Here is a 26,175-nt window from a genome sequence, read left to right as displayed (position 1 = left end):
TGATGATAAGTAACCCTCATTATCATTCTCACTTATGAACGCGCGTGATTGACAACCACTTCCGTTCTACATGCAACCGAGCTTGAATGTGTATCTCTTAGATTCCCCAACAGAATCTTCGTGGTATAAGCTAGATAGATGGCGGCATTTATGAGGATCCGGAAAGTCTCACCTTGTCTGTGGTATTCCGAGTTGGATCCTGGGAATCCGGAAATTCTCACCTTGTCTGTGGTGTTCCGAGTAGGATTCCGGTAATGAATGACTATGACGTGCTTCAAACTTGCAAGTGCTGGGCGTTAGTGACTGGTGGACGAAATTGTGATCATCAATATTGGCTCTTTAGCATATACACAAAAACTATTGTGGCTCTTGGTTAAATTCACAACTCCGTTCAACTAACCAGCAAGTGTACTAGGTCGTCCAAGTAATAAACCTTACGTGAGTAAGGGTCGATCCCACAGAGATTGTTGGTATGAAGTAAGCTATGGTCACCTTGTAAATTTCAGTTAGGCAGATTAAATGGTTTATGGGTTTCGAAAATAAAGATAAAAGAATAGATTAAATAAAAGGATAGAAGACTTATGTAGATTCATTGGTGAGAATTTCAGATAAGCGCATGGAGATGCTGTATGGCTCAAGGACGCCTGCTCTCCTACTGCTTCTATTCAATCCTTCTTACTCCTTTCCATGGCAAGCTTTGTATAGGGGTTCACCATCAGTTGTGGCTACTTTCTTTCCTCTCGGGAAAATGATCCTATGCGGTTGTCAGTCGCACGGCTAATCGTCTGGAGGCATCACCCATGGTTGATGGCTACATCCCATCCTCGCAGTGAAAACTAATGCTCACGCACTCTGTCACAGTACGGCTAATCACTGGTTGGTTCCCGCTCCTACTGGAATAAAATCCCTTGATTCTTTTGCGTCTGTCACTAACGCCCAGCAGGTTACAAGTTTGAAGCACGTCACAGTCATTCATTACCGGAATCCTACTCGGAATACCACAGACAAGGTTAGACTTTCCGGATTCCCAGGATCCTACTCGGAATACCACAGACAAGGTGAGACTTTCCGGATCCTCATAAATGCCGCCATCTATCTAGCTTATACCACGAAGATTCTGTTGGGGAATCTAAGAGATACGCATTCAAGCTCTTGTTGCATGTAGAACGGAAGTGGTTGTCAATCACGCGCGTTCATAAGTGAGAATGATAATGAGGGTTACTTATCATCACATTCATTATGTTCTTGGGTACGAATGAATATCTTGGAATAAGAATAAGAGAGATTTGAATAAAAGAAAATAGAACTTCATTAATACTTGAGGTACAGCAGAGCTCCACACCCTTAATCTATGGTGTGCAGAAACTCCACCGTTGAAAATACATAAGTATAAGAGGTTTAGGCATGGCCGAATGGACAGCCCTCTCCATGATCAAGTGACCGAATGATTAAAGACTTAGAGTGGTCAAAAGATGTCTAATACAATAGATAAATGTCCTATATATACTAGACTAGCTTCTAGGGTTTACATGAGTAAGTAATTGATGCATAAATCCACTTCCGGGGCCCACTTGGTGTATGCTTGGGCTGAGCTTGATTAATCCACGAGCTGAGGCATTTCCTGGAGTTGAACTCCGAGTTATGACGTGTTTTGGGCGTTCAACTCCGGATCATGACGTTTTTCTGGCGTTTAACTCCAGACAGCAGCGTGTACTTGGCGTTCAACGCCAAGTTACGTCGTCAATCTTCGAATAAAGTATGGACTGTTATATATTGCTGGAAAGCCCTGGATGTCTACTTTCCAACGCCGTTGAGAGCGCGCCAATTGGAGTTCTGTAGCTCCAGAAAATTCATTTCGAGTGCAGGGAGGTCAGATTCCAACAGCATCAGCAGTCCTTTTGTCAGCCTTCTTCAGAGTTTTGCTCAGATCCCTCAATTTCAGTCAGAATTTACCTGAAATCACAGAAAAACACACAAACTCGTAGTAAAGTCCAGAAATGTGAATTTAACATAAAAACTAGTGAAAACATCCCTAAAAGTAGCTTAAACTTACTAAAAACTATATAAAAACAATGCCAAAAAGCGTATAAATTATCCGCTCATCACAACACCAAACTTAAATTGTTGCTTGTCCCCAAGCAACTGAAAATCAAATAGGATAAAAAGAAGAGAATATACTATAAATTCCAGAATATCAATGAATATTAATTTAATTAGATGAGCGGGACTTGTAGATTTTTGCTTCTGAACAGTTTTGGCATCTCACTTTTTCCTTTGTAGTTTAGAGTGATTGGCTTCTCTAGGAACTTAGAATTTCGGATAGTGTTATTGACTCTCCTAGTTAAGCATGTTGATTCTTGAACACAGCTACTTATGAGTCTTGGCTGTGGCCCTAAGCACTTTGTCTTCCAGTATTACCACCGGATACACAAATGCCACAGACACATAACTGGGTGAACCTTTTCAGATTGTGACTCAGCTTTGCTAAAGTCCCCAGTTAGTGGTGTCCAGAGCTCTTAAGCACACTCTTTTGGATCACGACTTTAACCACTCAGTCTCAAGCTTTTCACTTGGACCTTCATGTCACAAGCACATGGTTAGGGACAGCTTGATTTAGCCGCTTAGGCCTGGATTTAACTTCCTTGGGCCCTCCTATCCATTGATGCTCAAAGCCTTGGATCCTTGCTACCCTTGTCTTTTGGTTTTAAGGGCTATTGGCTTTTTCTGCTTGCTTTTTCTTTCTATTTTTTTCGCCACTTTTTTTTTTCACTGCTTTTTCTTGCTTCAAGAATCAATTCATGAATTTTTCAGTTCATCAATAACATTTCTCTTTGTTCATCATTCTTTCAAGAGCCAACAATTTTAACACTCATAAACAACAAGATCAAAAATATGCACTGTTCAAGCATTCATTCAGAAAACAAAAATTATTGCCACCACATCAATATAATTAAATTAAATTCAATAATAATTTCGAAATTTATGTACTTCTTGTTCTTTTGAATTAAAACATTTTTCATTTAAGAGATGTGAAGGACTAATGGATTTTATTCATAGCTTTAAGGCATGGTTACATACTAATGATCATGAAATAAAGACACAAAACATAGATAAACATAATACTAAAAACCGAAAAACAGAAAGAAAATAAAGAACAAGGAATGAATCCACCTTTTAGTGGCGTCTTCTTCTTGAAGGACCAACAATGTTCTTAAGCTCTTCTATGTCCCTTCCTTGCCTTTGTTGCTCCTCCCTCATTGCTCTTTGATCTTCTCTTATTTCTTGGAGAATGATGGAGTGTTCATGGTGTTCCACCCTTAATTGTTCAACATTATGACTCAAATCTTCTAAAGAGGTATTGAGTTGCTCCCAATAGTTGTTGGGAGGAAAGTGCATTCCTTGAGGCATTTGTTGATGATGAACTTCCTCATGTTCTTCTTGAGGGCCGTGAGGAACTTCTCTTGTTTGCTCCATCCTTTTCTTGGTGATGGGCTTGTCTTCTTCAATGGAGACATCTCCATTTATGATAACTCCAGCTGAGTAACATAGATGACATATAAGGTTGGGGAAGGCTAGCCGTGCCATGTGTGAAGGCTTCTCAGCTATTTTGTAGAGTTCATTGGAGATGACTTCATGAACTTCCACTTCCTCTCCAATCATGATGCTATGAATCATGATGGCCCGATCCACAGTAACTTCAGATCGGTTGCTTGTAGGAATGATGGATCTTTGGATGAACTCCAACCATCCTCTAGCTACAGGCTTGAGGTCCAGTCTTCTTAGTTGGACTGGTTTGCCTTTGGAGTCTATTCTCCATTGGGCACCTTCCACACATATGTCCACAAGGACTTGGTCCAACCTTTGATTAAAGTTGACCCTTCTTGTGTAGGGGCGTTCATCACCTTGCATCATGGGTAAGTGAAACGCCAACCTCACATTTTCCGGACTAAAATCCAAGTATTTCCCCCGAACCATTGTGATGTAGTTCTTTGGATTCGGGTTCATACTTTGATCATGGTTCCTAGTGATCCATGCATTGGCATAGAACTCTTGAACCATCAATATTCCGACTTGTTGCATGGGGTTGGTTATGACTTCCCAACCTCTTCTTTGAATTTCATGTCGGATTTCCGGATACTCGTTCTTTTTGAGCTTGAAAGGGACCTCGGGGATCACCTTCTTCTTTGCCACAACATCATATAAGTGGTCTTGATGGCTCTTGGAGATGAATCTCTCCTTCTCCCATGACTCGGAGGTGGAGGCTTTTGCCTTCCCTTTCCCTTTTCTTGAGGATACTCCGGTCTTAGGTGCCATTGATGGTGATGAAAAACAAAAAGCTTAGGGTTTTTACCACACCAAACTTAAAATTTGCTCGCCCTCGAGCAAGAAAGAAAAGAAAAGTAGAAGAAGAAGAAGAGAATTTGGTAGAGGAGGAGAGAGGTGGGTTCGACTATATGGGAGAAGAAGGGGTTTGTGTTGTGTGAAAATGAAGAAGAAAGGAAAGGTATTTATAGGGAGAGGGGGGGTGGTAGTTCGGCCATTTTGGGTGGGAAAGGGTGGGAAATTGAATTTGAATGTTATGGAGGTAGGTGGGGTTTATGGGGAAGAGGAGGTTGATGTGAATGGTGCATTGGGTAATTGGGAAGATGAATTGAGTTGATTGGTGAAGGTTTTTGGGAAGAGTGACATGGGGAAGAGTGAGAATGAGATTTAGATTAGGAGAGTGTGATTAGGATTAAAAGAAAAGGTAGGTGGGGATCCTGTGGGGTCCACAGATCCTGAGGTGAGGATCCTGTGGGGTCCACAGATCCTGAGGTGAAAAGAAATACCATTCCTTCACCATATAGGCATGTAAATTGCCTCCATGCATCATTCTGGCGTTCAAACGCCCATTGGTGCATGTTCTGGGCGTTAAACGCCCATGTAATGCATGTTTCTGGCGTTGAACGCCAGTTTCATGCTTGTTTCTGGCGTTCAGCGCCAGATTGTCCTCTGTGTGCACATCCTGGCGTTAAACGCCAGGTTGTTGCTTGTTTCTGGCGTTCAGCGCCAGAATGGTGCTCTGTTCTGGCGTTGAACGCCAGCCAGATGCATCTTACTGGCGTTGAACGCCAGTCTGCGCTGCCTCCAGGGTGAAAATTTTTTTCTTCTGTTTTTGACTCTGTTTTTAATTTTTTTGATTTTTTTCGTGACTCCTCAGGATCATGTACCTAATTAAACACAAAAATAACAAAGAAACAAAATAAAATAAAATTAGATAAATAAAATTGGGTTGCCTCCCAACAAGCGCTTCTTTAATGTCAATAGCTTGACAGTGGCTCTCATGGAGCCACAAGGTGATCAGGTCAATGTTGTATAGTTGTCCACACCAAACTTAGAGTTTGGATATGGGATCTTAACACCAAACTTAGAGTTTGGTTGTGGCCTCACAACACCAAACTTAGAATTTGACTGTGTGGGCTCTTCTTGACTCTGAACTGTGAGAAGCTCTTCATGCTTACTCTCTTTTGTCACAGAAGGATGGCCATGTGCCTTAAACACAAGGTAGTCCCCATTCAATTGAAGGACTAACTCACCTCTGTTAACATCTATCACAGCTTCTACTGTGGCTAGGAAAGGTCTTCCTAGGATGATGCATTCATCATCTTCCTTCCTAGTGTCTAGGATTATGAAATCAGCAGGGATGTAAAGGCCTTCAACCTTTACTAGCACGTCCTCTACTATTCCATAAGCTTGTCTCACTGACTTGTTTGCCAATTGTAATGAGAACAAGGCAGGTTGTACCTCAATGATCCCCAGCTTTTCCATTACAGAGAGTGGCATAAGATTTATCCCTGACCCCAGATCACATAGAGCTTTTTCAAAGCTCATGGTGCCAATGGTACAAGGTATTAAGAATTTGCCAGGATCTTGTTTCTTTTGAGGTAGAGTTTTCTGAATCCAAGTATCTAGTTCACTAATGAGCAAGGGAGGTTCACTTTCCCAAGTCTCATTACCAAACAGCTGGGCATTCAGCTTCATGATAGCTCCTAAATATTGAGCAACTTGCTCTCCAGTGACATCTTCATCCTCTTCAGAGGATGAATAGTCTTCAGAGCTCATGAATGGCAGAAGGAGGTTTAATGGAATCTCTATGGTTTCTGTATGAGTCTCAGATTCCTCTGGATCCTCAATAGGAAACTCCTTCTTGCTTGAAGGACGTCCCAAGAGGTCTTCCTCACTAGGATTTTCGTCCTCCTCCTCCCTAGTGCATTCGGCCACTTTGATCAAATCAATGGCCTTGCACTCTCCTTTTGGATTTTCTTCTGTATTGCTTGGGAGAGTACTGGGAGGAGTTTCAATAACTTTCTTACTCAGCTGGCCCACTTGTGCTTCCAAATTTCTAATGGAAGATCTGGTTTCATTCATGAAACTGAAAGTGGCCTTTGACAGATCAGAGACTATATTGGCTAAATTAGAAGTGTTTTGTTCAGAGTTCTCTGTCTGTTGCTGAGAAGATGATGGATATGGCTTGCTATTGCCCAGCCTATTGCGTCCACCATTGTTAAAGCCTTGTTGAGGCTTTTGTTGATCCTTCCAGGAGAAATTTGGGTGATTTCTCCATGATGGGTTATAGGTGTTTCCATATGGTTCACCCATGTAATTAACCTCTGCCATGGCAGGGTTCTCAGGATCATAAGCTTCTTCAGAAGCTACCTCTCTAGTACTGTTGGATGCATGTTGTAATCCATTCAGATTTTGAGAGATTATGTTGACCTGTTGAGTCAACATTTTGTTCTGAGCCAATATGGCATTCAGAGCATCAATTTCAAGAACTCCTTTCTTCTGAGGTATCCCATTATTCACGGAATTCCTCTCAGAGGTATACATGAGTTGGTTGTTTGCAACCATGTCAATGAGTTCTTGAGCCTCTTCAGGCGTTTTCTTCAGGTGAATAGATCCACCTGCAGAATGGTCCAATGACATTTTCGAAAATTCAGAGAGACCATAATAGAATATTTCTAATAGGGTCCATTCTGAAAACATGTCAGATGGACATCTTTTGGTCAGCTGCTTGTATCTTTCCCAAGCTTCATAGAGGGATTCACCATCTTTTTGTTTGAAGGTTTGAACATCCACTCTCAGCTTGCTCAGCTTTTGAGGAGGAAAGAATTTATCCAATAAGGCAGTGACCAGCTTATCCCAGGAGTCCAGGCTATCCTTAGGTTGTGAATCCAACCATATTCTAGCTCTGTCTCTTACAGCAAAAGGGAAAAGCATGAGTCTGTAGACTTCAGGATCAACTCCATTCGTCTTTACAGTCTCACAGATCTGCAAGAACTCAGTTAAAAACTGATAAGGATCTTCAGATGGAAGTCCATAAAACTTGCAGTTTTGTTGCATTAGTGCAACTAGTTGAGGCTTAAGCTCAAAGTTATTGGCTCCAATGGCAGGAATGGAGATGCTTCTTCCATCAAACTTGGATGTTGGCTTTGTGAAGTCACCAAGCATTCTCCTTGCATTATTATTATTATTATTTTCGGCTGCCATCTCCTTCTCTTGTTCGAAAATTTCTGAAAGGTTGTTTCTGGATTGTTGTAATTTAGCTTCTCTTAATTTTCTCTTCAGAGTCCTTTCAGGTTCTGGATCAACTTCAACAAGAGTGCCCTTTTCCCTGTTCCTGCTCATATGAAAGAGAAGAAAACAAGAAAAGAAAGAGGAATCCTCTATGTCACAGTATAGAGATTCCTTTATGTTAGTAGAAGAAGAAAGGGGTAGAAGAATGAAGAAGGAGATTCGGATTTGTGGATGAAGAAAGGTGAAGAGAAGTGTTAGTAATTAATTAATTAAATAGAATAAGAGAAGAGAAAGAAATTTTCGAAAATAATTTTGAAAAAGAGGTTAGTAATTTTCGAAAATTAAAGATAAGATATAATTAAAATTAAAATTTAAAACAAAAAGAATTTTTGAAAAAGAGAGGGAGAATTTTCGAAAATTAAAGAGGGAAAAGTAGTTAGGTGGTTTTGAAAAAGATAAGAAACAAACAAAAAGTTAGTTAGTTGATTGAAAAAGATTTGAAATCAAATTTTGAAAAAGATAAGAGGATAAGAAGTTAGATAAGATATTTTGAAATCAAATTTTGAAAAAGATAAAATTTTTGAAAAAGATAAGATAAAAGATAAAATAAGAGTTTTAAGAAAAAGATATTTTGAAAAAGATTTAATTTTAAAAATTACTTAACTAACAAGAAACTACAAGATAAGATTCTAGAACTTAAAGATTGAACCTTTCTTAACAAGAAAGTAACAAACTTCAAATTTTTGAACCAATCACATTACTTGTTAGTTAATTTTCAAAAATTTGATAAAAAGATAAGAAAAACATTTTGAAAAACATTTTGAAAAATAATTTTTTGAAATTTTCGAAAATTATATAAAAAATGAAAAAGATATGATTTTTGAAAAAGATTTTGAAAAGATAAGATTTTTGAAATTGAAATTTTAACTTGACTTGTGAGAAACAACTAATTTTAAAAATTTTTGACCAAGTCAACCCAAAATTTCGAAAATTTGGAGGAAAATAAGGAAAAGATATTTTTGATTTTTAAATTTTTAATGAAAAACACAAAAATGACCCAAAACATGAAGATTTTGGATCAAGACACAAGATGCATACAAGAACACTATGAATGTCAAGATGAACACCAAGAACACTTTGAAGATCATGATGAACATCAAGAACATAATTTTGAAAAAATTTTTAATGCAAAGAAAACATGCAAGACACCAAACTTAGAAATCTTTAATGCATGGAAAATATGAATGCAAAAGTGCACATGAAAAACAACAAAAGACACAAAACAAGAAATCATCAAGATCAAACAAGAAGACTTGTCAAGAACAACTTGAAGATCATGAAGAACACTATGAATGCATGAGATTTTCGAAAAAATGCAAGAAAAATTTTAAAAGCATGCAATTGACACCAAACTTTAAAATTAACACAAGACTCAAACAAGAAACACAAAATATTTTTGATTTTTATGATTTTCTAATTTTTTTGTATTTTTATTGATTTTTTCGAAAAGCATTTTTTTGAAAAACGAAAAATAAAAGAAAAATTTTTGAAAAAGATTTTTGGAAAGAAAATTACCTAATCTGAGCAACAAGATGAACCGTCAGTTGTCCATACTCGAACAATCCCCGGCAACGGCGCCAAAAACTTGGTGGACGAAATTGTGATCATCAATATTGGCTCTTTAGCATATACACAAAAACTATTGTGGCTCTTGGTTAAATTCACAACTCCGTTCAACTAACCAGCAAGTGTACTGGGTCGTCCAAGTAATAAACCTTACGTGAGTAAGGGTCGATCCCACAGAGATTGTTGGTATGAAGCAAGCTATGGTCACCTTGTAAATTTCAGTTAGGCAGATTAAATGGTTTATGGGTTTCGAAAATAAAGATAAAAGAATAGATTAAATAAAAGGATAGAAGACTTATGTAGATTCATTGGTGAGAATTTCAGATAAGCGCATGGAGATGTTGTATGGCTCAAGGACGCCTGCTCTCCTACTGCTTCTATTCAATCCTTCTTACTCCTTTCCATGGCAAGCTTTGTATAGGGGTTCACCATCAGCTGTGGCTACTTTCTTTCCTCTCGGAAAAATGATCCTATGCGATTGTCAGTCGCACGGCTAATCGTCTGGAGGCATCACCCATGGTTGATGGCTACATCCCATCCTCGCAGTGAAAACTAATGCTCACGCACTCTGTCACAGTACGGCTAATCACTGGTTGGTTCCCGCTCCTACTGGAATAAAATCCCTTGATTCTTTTGCGTCTGTCACTAACGCCCAGCAGGTTACAAGTTTGAAGCACGTCACAGTCATTCATTACCGGAATCCTACTCGGAATACCACAGACAAGGTTAGACTTTCCGGATTCCCAGGATCCTACTCGGAATACCACAGACAAGGTGAGACTTTCCGGATCCTCATAAATGCCGCCATCTATCTAGCTTATACCACGAAGATTCTGTTGGGGAATCTAAGAGATACGCATTCAAGCTCTTGTTGCATGTAGAACGGAAGTGGTTGTCAATCACGCGCATTCATAAGTGAGAATGATAATGAGGGTTACTTATCATCACATTCATCATGTTCTTGGGTACGAATGAATATCTTGGAATAAGAATAAGAGAGATTTGAATAAAAGAAAATAGAACTTCATTAATACTTGAGGTACAGCAGAGCTCCACACCCTTAATCTATGGTGTGCAGAAACTCCACCGTTGAAAATACATAAGTATAAGAGGTTCAGGCATGGCCAAATGGCCAGCCCTCTCCATGATCAAGTGACCGAATGATTAAAGACTTAGAGTGGTCAAAAGATGTCTAATACAATAGATAAATGTCCTATATATACTAGACTAGCTTCTAGGGTTTACATGAGTAAGTAATTGATGCATAAATCCACTTCCGGGGCCCACTTGGTGTATGCTTGGGCTGACGTGTTTTGGGCGTTCAACTCCGGATCATGACGTTTTTCTGGCGTTTAACTCCAGACAGCAGCATGTACTTGGCGTTCAACGCCAAGTTACATCGTCAATCTTCGAATAAAGTATGGACTATTATATATTGCTAGAAAGCCCTGGATGTCTACTTTCCAACGCCGTTTAGAGCGCGCCAATTGGAGTTCTGTAGCTCCAGAAAATCCATTTCGAGTGCAGGGAGGTCAGATTCCAACAGCATTAGCAGTCCTTTTGTCAGCCTTCTTCAGAGTTTTGCTCAGATCCCTCAATTTCAGTCAGAATTTACCTGAAATCACAGAAAAACACACAAACTCATAGTAAAGTCCAGAAATGTGAATTTAACATAAAAACTAGTGAAAACATCCCTAAAAGTAGCTTAAACTTACTAAAAACTATATAAAAACAATGCCAAAAAGCGTATAAATTATCCGCTCATCAGTGACAGACGCAAAAGAATCAAGGGATTCTATTCCAGTAGGCGCAGGAACCAACTAGTGATTAGCCGTATTGTGACAGAGTGCGTGAGCATTAGTTTTCACTGCGAGGATGGGATGTAGCCATCAACCATGGGTGATGCCTCCAGACGATTAGCCGTGCGAGTGACAGCCGCATAGGATCATTTTCCCGAGAGGATTGAAAGTAGCCACCGCTGATGGTGAACCCCTATACAAAGCTTTCCATGGAAAGGAGTAAGAAGGATTGAGTAGAAGGAGTAGGAGAGCAGGCGTCCTTGAGCCATGCAGCATCTCCATTCGCTTATCTGAAATTCCTACCAATGAATCTGTAAGTCTTCTATCCTTTTTATAATCTATTTTCTTATTTTTATTTTCGAAACCCATAAACCAATTTAATCTGCCTGACTGAGATTTGCAAGGTGACCATATCTTGCTTCATACCAACAATCTCTGTGGGATCGACCCTTACTCACGTAAGGTTTATTACTTGGACGACCCAGTACACTTGCTGGTTAGTTGAACGGAGTTGTGAAAGCCGCAGTATTGTGCACCAAGTTTTTGGAGCCATTACAGAGGATTATTCGATTTGTGTGAAAGTATAAATCACAATTTCGTCCACCAAGTTTTTGGCGCCGTTGCCGGGGATTGTTCGAGTATGGACAACTGACGGTTCATCTTGTTGCTCAGATTAGGTAATTTTCTTTTCAAAATCTTTTTCAAAAATCATATCTTTTTCATTTTTTTTATAATTTTCGAAAATTTCAAAATTATTTTTCAAAATATTTTCAAAAATCTTTTTCTTATCTTTATATCAAATTTTCGAAAATTAGCTAACAATTAATGTGATTGGTTCAAAAATTTGAAGTTTGTTACTTTCTTGTTAAGAAAGGTTCAATCTTTAAGTTCTAGAATCTTATCTTGTAATTTCTTGTTAGTTAAGTCAATTTTAAAATTAAATCTTTTTCAAAATATCCTTTTTCAAATATATCTTTTTATCTTTTATCTTATCTTTTTCAAAAATTTTATCTTTTTCAAAATTTAATTTCAAAATATCTTATCTTTTTCTTATCTTCTTATCTTTTTCAAAATGTGATTTCAAATCTTTTTCAATCAACTAACTAACTTTTTGTTTGTTTCTTATCTTTTTCAAAACCACCTAACTACTTTTCCCTTTCTAATTTTCGAAAATTCTCCCTCTCTTTTTCAAAAATTCTTTTTGTTTTAAATTTTAATTTTAATTATATTTTGTCTTTGATTTTCGAAAATTACTAACCTCTTTTTCAAAAATTATTTTCGAAATCTTCCTTCTCTTTTCTTCTTCTATTTAATTATTTAATTACTAACACTTCTCTTCACCTCTCTTCATCCAAAAATCCGAATCCATCCTTCTTCATTCTTCTACCCCTTTCTTCTTCTACTAACATAAAGGAATCTCTATACTGTGACATAGAGGATTCCTCTTTCTTTTTTTGTTTTCTTCTCTTTCATATGAGCAGGAACAGGGAAAAAGGCACTCTTGTTGAAGTTGATCCAGAACCTGAAAGGACTCTGAAGAGAAAATTAAGAGAAGCTAAATTACAACAATCCAGAAATAACCTTTCAGAAATTTTCGAGCAAGAGAAGGAGATGGCAGCCGAAAATAATAATAATAATAATGCAAGGAGAATGCTTGGTGACTTCACAAAGCCAACGTCCAAGTTTGATGGAAGAAGCATCTCCATTCCTGCCATTGGAGCCAATAACTTTGAGCTTAAGCCTCAACTATTTGCTTTAATGCAACAAAACTGCAAGTTTTATGGACTTCCATCTGAAGATCCTTATCAGTTCTTAACTGAGTTCTTGCAGATCTGTGAGACTATAAAGACGAATGGAGTTGATCCTGAAGTCTACAGACTCATGCTTTTCCCTTTTGCTGTAAGAGACAGAGCTAGAATATGGTTGGATTCACAACCTAAGGATAGCCTGGACTCCTGGGATAAGCTGGTCACTGCTTTCTTAGATAAATTCTTTCCTCCTCAAAAGCTGAGCAAGCTGAGAGTGGATGTTCAAACCTTCAAACAAAAAGATGGTGAATCCCTCTATGAAGCTTGGGAAAGATACAAGCAGCTGACCAAAAGATATCCATCTGACATGTTTTCAGAATGGACCCTGTTAGATATATTCTATTATGGTCTCTCTGAATTTTCGAAAATGTCATTGGACCATTCTGCAGGTGGATCTATTCACCTGAAGAAAACGCCTGAAGAGGCTCAAGAACTCATTGACATGGTTGCAAACAACCAGTTCATGTATACCTCTGAGAGGAATTCCGTGAATAATGGGATACCTCAGAAGAAAGGAGTTCTTGAAATTGATGCTCTGAATGCCATATTGGCTCAGAACAGAGTGTTGACTCAACAGGTCAACATGATCTCTCAAAATCTGAATGGATTGCAACATGCATCCAACAGTACTAGAGAGGCAGCTTCTGAAGAAGCTTATGATCCTGAGAACCCTGCCATAGCAGAGGTTAATTACATGGGTGAACCATATGGAAACACCTATAACCCATCATGGAGAAATCACCCAAATTTCTCCTGGAAGGATCAACAAAAGCCTCAACAAGGGTTTTACAATGGTGGACGCAATAGGCTAAGCAATAGCAAGCCATATCCATCATCTTCTCAGCAACAGACAGAGAATTCTGAACAAAACACTTCTAATTTAGCCAATATAGTCTCTGATCTGTCAAAGGCCACTTTCAGTTTCATGAATGAAACAAGATCCTCCATTAGAAATTTGGAGGCACAAGTGGGCCAGCTGAGTAAGAAAGTTATTGAAACTCCTCCCAGTACTCTCCCAAGCAATACAGAAGAAAATCCAAAAGGAGAGTGCAAGGCCATTGATTTGATCAAAGTGGCCGAATGCACTAGGGAGGAGGAGGACGAAAATCCTAGTGAGGAAGACCTCCTGGGACGTCCTTCAAGCAAGAAGGAGTTTCCTATTAAGGATCCAGAGGAATCTGAGGCTCATCTAGAGACCATAGAGATTCCATTAAATCTCCTTCTGCCATTCATGAGCTCTGAAGACTATTCTTCCACTGAAGAGGATGAAGATGTGACTGGAGAGCAAGTTGCTCAATATTTAGGAGCTATCATGAAGCTGAATGCCAAGCTGTTTGGTAATGAGACTTGGGAAAGTGAACCTCCCTTGCTCATTAGTGAACTAGATACTTGGATTCAGAAAACTCTACCTCAAAAGAAACAAGATCCTAGCAAGTTTCTAATACCTTGTACCATAGGCACCATGAGCTTTGAAAAATCTCTATGTGATCTAGGGTCAGGGATAAACCTTATGCCACTCTCTGTAATGGAGAAGCTAGGGATCATTGAGGTACAACCTGCCTTGTTCTCATTACAATTGGCAGACAAGTCAGTGAGACAAACTTATGGAATAGTAGAGGACGTGCTAGTAAAGGTTGAAGGCCTTTACATCCCTGCTGATTTCATAATCCTAGACACTAGGAAGGAAGATGATGAATGCATCATCCTAGGAAGACCTTTCCTAGCCACAGCAGGAGCTGTGATAGATGTCAATAGAGGTGAATTAGTCCTTCAATTGAATGGGGACTACCTTGTGTTTAAGGCACATGGCCATCCCTCTGTGACAAAAGAGAGTAAGCATGAAGAGCTTCTCTCGGTTCAGAGTCAAGAAGAGCCCACACAGTCAAACTCTAAGTTTGGTGTTGTGAGGCCACAACCAAACTCTAAGTTTGGTGTTCAAACTCCATATCCAAACTCTAAGTTTGGTGTAGGGACTACACACTAAAATTGACCTGATCACCTTGTGGCTCCATGAGAGCCACTGTCAAGCTATTGACATTAAAGAAGCGCTTGTTGGGAGGCAACCCAATTTTATTTATCTAATTTTATTTTATTTTGTTTCTTTGTTATTTTTGTGTTTAATTAGGTACATGATCATGAGGAGTCACGAAAAAAATCAAAAAAATTAAAAACAGAGTCAAAAATAGAAGAAAAAAATTTTCACCCTGGAGGTAGCGCAGACTGGCGTTCAACGCCAGTAAGATGCATCTGGCTGGCGTTCAACGCCAGAACAGAGCACCATTCTGGCGCTGAACGCCAGGAACAAGCAACAACCTGGCGTTAAACGCCAGGAATGTGCACAGAGAGGACAAACTGGCGCTGAACGCCAGTAACAAGCATGAAACTGGCGTTCAACGCCAGAAACATGCATTACATGGGCGTTGAACGCCCAGAATGTGCACCAATGGGCGTTTGAATGCCACGATGATGCACGAAGGCAATTTACATGCCTATATGGTGAAGGAATGGTATTTCTTTTCACCTCAGGATCTGTGGACCCCACAGGATCCCCACCTACCATATTCCCACCTTTTCTTTTAATCCTAATCACACTCTCCTAATCCAAATCTCATTTCACTCTTCCCCATGTCACAATTCCCAATCTTCTTCATCAATCACCTCAATTCCTCTTCCCAATTACCCCATTCACCATTCATATCAACCTCCTCTTCCCCATAAACCCCACCTACCTTCATAAAATTCAAATTCATTTTCCCACCCATTCCCACCCAAATTGGCCGAACCTATACCCTCCCCTCTCCCTATAAATACCCTTCCACTCTTCTTCATTTTCACACATCACAACCCCACATTCCCACACATAGCCGAACCAACTCTTCTCCCTCTCTTCCCTATTCTCTTCTTCTTCTTCTATTTTTCTTTTCTTTCTTGCTCGAGGGCGAGCAAAATTTTAAGTTTGGTGTGGTAAAAGCATAAGCTTTTTATTTTTCCATTACCATCAATGGCACCTAAGGCCGGAGTATCCTCTAGAAAAGGGAAAGGGAAGACAAAAGCTTCCACCTCCGAGTCATGGGAGAAGGAGAGATTCATCTCCAAGAGCCATCAAGACCACTTCTATGATGTTGTGGCAAAGAAGAAGGTGACCCCCGAGGTCCCTTTCAAGCTCAAAAAGAATGAGTATCCGGAAATCCGACATGAAATCCAAAGAAGAGGTTGGGAAGTCCTAGCCAACCCCATGCAACAAGTCGGAATATTGATGGTTCAAGAGTTCTATGCCAATGCATGGATCACTAGAAACCATGATCAAAGTATGAACCCGAATCCAAAGAACTATCTCACAATGGTTCGGGGGAAGTACTTAGATTTTAGTCCGAAAAATGTGAGGTTGGCATTTCACTTGCCTATGATGCAAGGAGATGAATGCCCCTACACTAGAAGAGTCAACTTTAATCAAAGGTTGGACCAAGTCCTTATGGACATATGTGTGGAAGGAGCTCAGTGGAGAATAGACTCCAAAGGCAAGCCAGTCCAACTAAGAAGACTGGATCTCAAGCCTGTGGCTAGAGGATGGTTGGAATTCATCCAAAGATCCATCATTCCTACTAGCAACCGATCTGAAGTTACTGTGGATCGGGCCATCATGATCCATAGCATCATGATTGGAGAGAAAGTGGAAGTTCATGAGGTCATCTCCAATGAACTCTATAAAATAGCCGACAAGTCCTCACCTATGTCACGGCTAGCCTTCCCTCACCTTATTTGCCATCTATGTTACTCAGCTGGAGTTATCATAGATGGAGATGTCTCCATTGAAGAAGACAAGCCCATCACCAAGAAAAGGATGGAGCAAACAAGAGAAGTTCCTCACGGCCCTCAAGAAGAACATGAGGAAGTTCATCATCAACAAATGCCTCAAGGAATGCACCTTCCTCCCAACAACTATTGGGAGCAACTCAATACCTCCTTAGAAGATTTGAGCCATAATGTTGAACAATTAAGGGTGGAACATCATGAGCACTCCATCATTCTCCAAGAAATAAGAGAAGATCAAAGAGCAATGAGGGAGGAGCAACAAAGGCAAGGAAGGGACATAGAAGAGCTTAAGGACATTGTTGGTCCTTCAAGAAGAAGACGCCACTAAAGGTGGATTCATTCCTTGTTCTTTATTTCTTTCTGTTTTCGGTTTTTAATTATTGTGTTTATCTATGTTTTGTGTCTCTACTTCATGATCATTAGTATGTAACCATGCCTTAAAGCTATGAATAAAATCCATTAATCTTTCACCTCTCTTAAATGAAAAATGTTTTAAATTCAAAAGAACGAGAAGTACATAAATTTTCGAATTCATCCTTGAATTTAATTTAATTATCTTGATGTGGTGGCAATAATTTTTGTTTTCTGAATGAATGCTTGAACAGTGCATATTTTTGATCTTGTTGTTTATGAGTGTTAAAATTGTTGGCTCTTGAAAGAATGATGAACAAAGAAAAATGTTATTGATGATTTGAAAAAAATCATGAAATTGATTCTTGAAGCAAGAAAAAGCAGTGAAAAGCAAAAGTTTGTGCGAAAAAAAAAATGGCGAAAAAAAATTGAAAGAAAAAGAAGGAGCAGTAGAAAAAGCCAATAGCCCTTAAAACCAAAAGGCAAGGGTAAAAAGGATCCAAGGCTTTGAGCATCAATGGATAGGAGGGCCCAAGGAAGTTAAACCCAGGCCTAAGCGGCTAAATCAAGCTGTCCCTAACCATGTGCTTGTGTCATGAAGGTCCAAGTGAAAAGCTTGAGACTGAGTGGTTAAAGTCGTGATCCAAAAGAGTGTGCTTAAGAGCTCTAGACACCACTAACTGGGGACTCTAGCAAAAGCTGAGTCACAATCTGAAAAGGTTCACCCAGTTATGTGTCTGTGGCATTTGTGTATCCGGTGGTAATACTGGAAAACAAAATGCTTAGGGCCACGGCCAAGACTCATAAGTAGCTGTGTTCAAGAATCAACATGCTTAATTAGGAAAGTCAATAGCACTATCCCAAATTCTAAGTTCCTAAGAGACGCCAATCACTCTAAACTACAAAGGAAAAAGTGAGATGCCAAAACTGTTCAGAAGCAAAAAGCTACAAGTCCCGCTCATCTGATTAAATTAATATTCATTGATATTCTGGAATTTATAGTATATTCTCTTCTTTTATCCTATTTGATTTTCAGTTGCTTGGGGACAAGCAACAATTTAAGTTTGGTGTTGTGATGAGCGGATAATTTATACGCTTTTTGGCATTGTTTTTAGATAGTTTTTAGTAAGTTTAAGCTACTTTTAGGGATGTTTTCATTCGTTTTTATGTTAAATTCACATTTCTGGACTTTACTATGAGTTTGTGTGTTTTTCTGTGATTTCAGGTAAATTCTGGCTGAAATTGAGGGACTTGAGCAAAACTCTGAAGAAGGCTGACAAAAGGACTGCTGATGCTGTTGGAATCTGACCTCCCTGCACGCAAAATGGATTTTCTGGAGCTACAGAACTCCAATTGGCGCGCTCTCAACGGCGTTGGAAAGTAGACATCCAGGGCTTTCCAGCAATATATAATAATCCATACTTTATTCGAAGAATGACGACGTAACATGGCGTTAAACGCCAAGTTCATGCTGCTGTCTGGAGTTAAACGCCAGAAAAACGTCATGATCCGGAGTTGAACGCCCAAAACACGTCAAAACTTGGAGTTCAACTCCAAGAGAAGCCTCAGCTCGTGGATTGATCACGCTCAGCCCAAGCATACACCAAGTGGGCCCCGGAAGTGGATTTATGCATCAAATACTTACTCATGTAAACCCTAGTAGCTAGTCTAGTATATATAGGACATTTATCTATTGTATTAGACATCTTTGGTCTCAGTTTTGTTTTATTCTTCATCTTAGGAGATCATTGATCACGTTAGGGGGGCTGGCCATTCGGCCATGCCTGAATCTCTTTTACTTATGTATTTTCAACGGTGGAGTTTCTACACACCATAGATTAAGGGTGTGGAGCTCTGCTGTACCTCAAGTATTAATGAAATTCTATTGTCTTTTATTCAAATCTCTCTTATTCTTATTCCAGGATATTCATTCGTACCCAAGAACATGATGAATGTGATGATAAGTAACCCTCATTATCATTCTCACTTATGAACGCGCGTGATTGACAACCACTTCCGTTCTACATGCAACCGAGCTTGAATGTGCATCTCTTAGATTCCCCAACAGAATCTTCGTGGTATAGGCTAGATAGATGGCGGCATTTATGAGGATTCGGAAAGTCTCACCTTGTCTGTGGTATTCCGAGTAGTATCCTGGGAATCCGGAAAGTCTCACCTTGTCTGTGGTGTTCCGAGTAGGATTCCGGTAATGAATGACTGTGACGTGCTTCAAACTTGCAAGTGCTGGGCGTTAGTGACAGACGCAAAAGAATCAAGGGATTCTATTCCAGTAGGCGCGGGAACCAACCAGTGATTAGCCGTACTGTGACAGAGTGTGTGAGCATTAGTTTTCACTGCGAGGATGGGATGTAGTCATCAACCATGGGTGATGCCTCCAGACGATTAGCCGTGCGAGTGACAGCCGCATAGGATCATTTTCCCCAGAGGATTGAAAGTAGCCACCGCTGATGGTGAACCCCTATACAAAGCTTGCCATGGAAAGGAGTAAGAAGGATTGAGTAGAAGCAGTAGGAGAGCAGGCGTCCTTGAGCCATGCAGCATCTCCATTCGCTTATCTGAAATTCCTACCAATGAATCTGCATAAGTCTTCTATCCTTTTTATAATCTATTTTCTTATTTTTATTTTCGAAACCCATAAACCAATTTAATCTGCCTGACTGAGATTTGCAAGGTGACCATAGCTTGCTTCATACCAACAATCTCTGTGGGATCGACCCTTACTCACGTAAGGTTTATTACTTGGACGACCCAGTACACTTGCTGGTTAGTTGAACGGAGTTGTGAAAGCCGCAGTATTGTGCACCAAGTTTTTGGAGCCATTACAGAGGATTATTCGATTTGTGTGAAAGTATAAATCACAATTTCGTCCACCAGTTGCCTCCCAGCAAGCGCTTCTTTACTGTCTTTAGCTGGACCTTTACTGAGAATCACTCAAGTCTCAGTTTTGAGCATTCCTGCTCAAAATTGCTTTCAAGATAATGCTTGATTCTCTGTCCATTAACAATGAACTTTTTGTCAGAATCAATATCCTGAAGCTCAACATATCCATATGGTGACATTCCTGTAATCACATACGGACCCCTCCACCGGGATTTGAGTTTTCCCGGAAACAGTCTGAGCCTAGAGTTGAAGAGTAGAACTTTTTGTCCTGACTCAAAGACTCTGGTTGACAGTTTCTTGTCATGCCATTTCTTTGCCTTTTCCTTATAAATTTTTGCATTTTCAAAGGCATTGAGTCTAAACTCCTCTAGCTCATTTAGCTGGAGTAATCTTTTTTCACCAGCTAACTGAGCATCCATGTTTAGGAATCTGGTTGCCCAGTAGGCTTTATGTTCCAGTTCCACGGGCAGATGACAGGCCTTCCCATACACCAGTTGGTATAGAGAGGTTCCTATAGGAGTCTTGAATGCTGTTCTGTATGCCCACAGAGCATCATCCAAGCTCTTTGCCCAATCCTTTCTTCGGGCTATCACAGTCCGTTCCAGGATTCTTTTTAGCTCTCTGTTAGAGACTTCAGCTTGCTCATTTGTCTGTGGATGATATGGAGTTGCCACTTTGTGGCTAATTCCATATCTAACCATAGCAAAGTATAGCTGTCTGTTGCAAAAATGAGTGCCTCCGTCACTGATTAGTACTCTGGGAACACCAAATCTGCTGAAGATGTGTTTCTGGAGGAATTTTAGCACGGTCTTGGTATCATTAGTGGGTGTAGCAATTGCTTCTACCCACTTAGATACATAGTCCACTGCCACCAGAATGTAAGTGTTTGAGTACGATGGTGGGAATGGCCCCATGAAGTCAATTCCCCATACATCAAACAGTTCTATCTCTAATATCCCTTGTTGAGGCATGGCATATCCGTGAGGCAAGTTACCAGCTCTTTGGCAACTGTCACAGTTACGCACAAACTCTCGGGAATCTTTATAGAGAGTAGGCCAGTAGAAGCCACATTGGAGGACTTTAGTGGCTGTTCGCTCACTTCCAAAATGTCCTCCATACTGTGATCCATGGCAATGCCATAGGATCCTTTGTGCTTCTTCTCTGGGTACACATCTGCGGATCACTCCGTCAGCACATCTCTTAAAGAGATATGGTTCATCCCAAAGGTAGTACTTGGCATCTGAAATTAATTTCTTTCTTTGCACGTTGCTGTACTCCTTTGGTATGAACCTCACAGCTTTATAATTTACAATATCTGCAAACCATGGAGCTTCCTGAATGGTAAAGAGTTGCTCATCTGGGAAAGTCTCAGAGATCTCAGTAGAAGGGAGGGATTCCCCTGCTACTGGTTCTATCCGGGACAGATGATCAGCTACTTGATTCTCCATCCCTTTTCTGTCTCTTATTTCTATATCAAACTATTGCAGAAGCAACACCCATCTGATAAGCCCGGGTTTTGAATCCTGCTTTGTGAGCAAGTATTTAAGAGCAGCATGGTCAGTGTACACAACTACTTTGGATCCCACTAGATAGGATCTAAACTTGTCAATGGCATAGACCACTGCAAGTAACTCTTTTTCTGTGGTTGTGTAATTCTTCTGTGTGTCATTTAGAACACGACTGGCATAATAAATGACGTGCAGAAGCTTGTTATGCCTCTGTCCCAACACTGCACCAATGGCATGGTCACTGGCATCACACATTAGTTCAAATGGCAAAGTCCAGTCTGGTGCAGAGATGACTGGTGCTGTGACCAGCTTAGCTTTCAGGGTCTCAAATGCCTGCAGACATTGTGTGTCAAACACAAATGGTGTGTTAGCAGCTAACAGGTTACTCAAAGGTTTTGCAATTTTCGAAAAATCCTTTATAAACCTTCTGTAGAATCCTGCATGCCCCAGAAAGCTTCTGATTGCCTTAACATTGGCAGGTGGTGGTAATTTTTCAATTACCTTTACCTTTGCCTTGTCCAAACTGAACAATCCCCGGCAACGGCGCCAAAAACTTGGTGCACGAAATTGCAATCACACTTTTGCAACTCCGCACAACTAACCAGCAAGTGCACTGGGTCGTCCAAGTAATACCTTGCATGAGCAAGGGTCGATCCCACGGAGATTGTCGGCTTGAAGCAAGCTATGGTTATCTTGTAAATCTTAGTCAGGATATCAGAAATTATCAGGATTGATTGTGAAAGACAAAAGAACATGAAATGATTACTTGTTTTGCAGTAATGGAGAATAGGTTGAGGTTTTGGAGATGCTCAATCTTCTGAATCTCTGCTTTCCTACTGTCTTCTTCATCAAACACGCAAGGCTCCTTCCATGGCAAGCTGTATGTAGGGTTTCACCGTTGTCAATGGCTACCTCCCATCCTCTCAGTGAAAATGTTCCTATGCTCTGTCACAACATGGCTAATCATCTGTCGGTTCTCGGTCAGGCCGGAATAGAATCCAGCGATTCTTTTGCGTCTGTCACTAACGCCCCGCCTGCTAGGAGTTTGAAGCACGTCACAGTCATTCAATCATTGAATCCTACTCAGAATACCACAGACAAGGTTTAGACCTTCCGGATTCTCTTGAATGCCGCCATCAGTTCTAGCTTATACCACGAAGATTCCGGTTAAAGAATCCAAGAGATAACTACTTAATCTAAGGTAGAACGGAGGTGGTTGTCAGGCACGCGTTCATAGTTGAGAATGATGATGATTGTCACGGATCGTCACATTCATCCGGGTTAAGAACAAGTATTATCTTAGAATGGAAGCAAGCATGATTGAATGAGAAACAGTAGTAATTGCATTAATCCATCAAGACACAGCAGAGCTCCTCACCCCCAACAATGGGGTTTAGAGACTCATGCTGTGGAAGATACAATGAGAAACGTGTAAAGTGTCATGAGGTACAGATACAATGTCAAAAGATCCTATTAATAGTAAACTAGTAACCTAGGGTATACAGAAATGAGTAAATGACGTAAAAATCCACTTCCGGGCCCACTTGGTGTGTGCTTGGGTTGAGCAATGAAGCATTTTCGTGTAGAGACCTTTTCTGGAGTTAAACGCCAGCTTTCATGCCAGTTTGGGCGTTTAACTCCAAGTTTTATGCCAGTTCCAGCGTTAAACGCTGGAATTTCTGAGGCTGATTTGCCATGCCGGTTTGGGCCATCAAATCTTGGGCAAAGTATAGACTATCATATATTACTGGAAAGCCCCGGATGTCTACTTTCCAACGCCGTTGAGAGCGCGCCAATTGGGCTTCTGTAGCTCTAGAAAATCCACTTCGAGTGTAGGGAGGTCAGAATCCAACAGCATCTGCAGTCCTTTTTGGTCTCGGAATCAGATTTTTGCTCAGGACCCTCAATTTCAGCCAGAAAATACCTGAAATCACAGAAAAACACACAAACTCATAGTAAAGTCCAGAAAAGTGAATTTTAACTAAAAACTAATAAAAATATACTAAAAACTAACTAGATTATACTAAAAACATACTAAAAACAATGCCAAAAAGCGTATAAATTATCCGCTCATCCCTGGGCGTGGTGCAACGTTGGCCGTGGCCGTTGCAGCAGAGGCAGGGCGCGGTGCAACATTGGCTGGGGTCGTTGCAACGGAGGCAGGGCGGCTTGCAATGTTGGCCGTGGCCGTTGCAACGGAAGCAGGGCGGCTTGCAACGGACGCTGGGCGCGTTGCAACGCATGCTGGGCGCGATGCATCGTTGGCTAGGAGCATTGCAACGGAGGCTGGGTTTGGTGCATCGTTAGCTGGGAGCGTTGCATCGGAGGCACCCGCCGTTGCAACGGATGCCGGGCGCGTTGCAACGTTGGCCGGGGGCGTTGCCCGTGGCCGTTGCACCGGATGCTGGGTGCGGTGCAACGGATGCTGGGGTCCGTTGCAACGGAGGTAGGGCGCGGTGCAACGTTGGCTGGGGTCGTTGCAACGGAGGCAAGGCGGCTTGCAACGTCGGCCGTGGCCGTTGCAACGCATGCTGGGCGCAATGCATCGTTGGCTGGGAGCGTTGCATCGGAGGCACCCGCCATTGCAACGGAGGCAGGTCGCGTTGCAACATTGGCTAGGGGTCGTTGCACCGGATGCTGGGCGTGGTGCAATGGATGCTGGGGTCCGTTGCAACGGAGGCAGGGCGCATTGCAACGGATGCCGGACGCGTTGCAACGTTGGCTGGGGTCGTTGCAACGGAGGCAGGGCGCCATGCAACGTTGGCCGTGGCCGTTGCAGCGGAGGCAGGGCGCGGTGCAACGTTGGCTGGGGTCGTTGCAACGGAGGCATGGCGGCTTGCAATGGACACTGGGCACGTTGCAACGCATGCTGGGCGCGATGCATCGTTGGCTGGGAGCGTTGCATCGGAGGCACCCGCCGTTGCAACGGAGGCAGGTCGCGTTGCAACGTTGGCTGGGGGCCGTTTCACCGGATGCTGGGCGTGGTGCAACAGATGCTGGGGTCCGTTGCAACGGAGGCAGGGCACGTTGCAATGTTGGCTGGGGTCGTGGCAACGGAGGCAGCGCGCCATGCAACGTTGGCCGTGGCCGTTGCACAGGAGGCAGGGCGCGTTGCAGCGTTGGCTGGGGGCCGTTGCAACGGATGCTGGGCGCGGTGCAATAGATGCTGGGAGCATTGCAACGGAGGCTGGGTTTGGTGCATCGTTGGCTGGGAGCGTTGCATCGGAGGCACCCGCCGTTGCAACGGAGGCACCTACCGTTGCAACGGAGGGGGCAAATTTTCATATCTCACAATTGGCTCGTGCACCTTTCCTGAAATTTTGAGGGAACATTGGTAATATTATTTAAAGGCCGCACAAAAAAATCCAGGTCAAAAATCGCACGTTTGCTTCATTTTTCATTTTTATTGAATTTCCGGCTTTTCGGGTTGGAGAAAAATCGGAAAAAAAAATCCACACGGTGTAAATTCACCAAATTTGGTGGATGGAAAGATCTTATTTTTCTAGAGGTTGTCGCAAAAAACGGCAACAAAATTCGACCTCTAGAGCATTTTGCTCGAGTTGGCTGGTTTCGTTGCAACGGAGGCACCTGCCGTTGCAACGATGGCTCGGAGCGTTGCAACGGAGGAGCCAAATTTTCATAACTCACAATTGGCTCGTGTAATTTTCCTGAAATTTTGAGGGAACCTTGGTAATATTATTTAAAGGCTGCACAAAAAAACCCAGGTCAAAAATCGCACTTTTGCTCCGTTTTTCATTTTTTTTGAATTTCCTGCTTTTCGGTGGGAAAAAAATCGGCAAAAAAAATTCACACGGTGTAAATTCACCAAATTTGGTGGATGGAAAGATCTTATTTTTCTAGAGATTTTCACAAAAAACGGCATCAAAATTTGACCTCTAGAGCAGTTTCCTTGAGTATGTCTCCTCACGGAAAATGATGTCTACCCGTGGCACTTTGGTAATGGCTCGGCAGCCTATTATAGGGGGGGAGGGGTGTCGTGCTGCTGAAACTCGAGTTGCCCAAAGGCTTGCTGGGTGCAATGCCAGCAAGATGCACGATGCCTTGCCATCCCCTAGGCACACTAGCAAGCCCGTTGTGGTTGTGGTGTGCCGTCGGGGTCCCCGCCCCCGGTCCAAGGTTGAGCACGGGCGTCGGGCTGCTGCACACCCCGATCACCAAAGGACCAAGAAGGGAAACACGTCCATGCATGCCCCATCTGGGCACCACCTAGGGAGCATGGCGTGGTGGAGTTGTGCCTTGTGCACCCGCGGCGTGCTCGCCCTACGTCTAGGGTCGACGCAAGACGGTGCCCGACGCGGTGTTGGTTTTGCTATGCGTGTTGCTTAATCTAGACGATGCGGCTGTTTGATTATCGCCCGAAGCACCTCACGCCTCGGGATGTACCTTGAATGTTCTTCGTCGCTTCCCCCGAACCCTTCCCAGCGGATTTGGCTCGGCACTCCCGTATGCTTCCGCTTGCCTGCACGCTCCAAGGCGTGCGGGGGGTGGTTCGTCCGGGCGTGCTGGGTTTGCGGATCGTGGTGGCAGATGAGTAGTGTGCGGGTCGTTAGTGTGTCTGGCTCCTTGCCTTGCGCACCGAACGGCCGCGCTGAAACTCGAGTTTCCCAAAAGGCTTGCTTGGCACAATGCGAGCAAGGTGAGATGCCCAAAGGCTTGCTGGGCGCAATGCCAGCAAGATGCACGATGCCTAGTCACACTAGCAAGCACGTTTTGGTTGTGGTGTTGCTGCCGGGGTCACCCCCCAGTCCAAGGTCGATCACGGGCGTCGGCCCAACGCTAGGCCAGGCCTGG

General features: G+C 41.9%; 1 long non-coding RNA gene across 1 annotated transcript in view; it reads left to right on the top strand.

Annotated features, from left to right (window-relative positions):
• The window catches only part of LOC140175847 (uncharacterized), a 235,569-nt gene that overhangs the window by 144,679 nt on the left and 64,715 nt on the right, over positions 1-26,175 (top strand). The window lies entirely within an intron of this gene.

The sequence above is a fragment of the Arachis hypogaea genome, chromosome 10, assembly GCF_003086295.3.
Source record: "Arachis hypogaea cultivar Tifrunner chromosome 10, arahy.Tifrunner.gnm2.J5K5, whole genome shotgun sequence".
NCBI lineage: Eukaryota > Viridiplantae > Streptophyta > Magnoliopsida > Fabales > Fabaceae > Arachis > Arachis hypogaea.
Note: the sequence above shows the minus strand (reverse complement) of the source record. Positions and strands in the feature narration are given on the sequence as shown.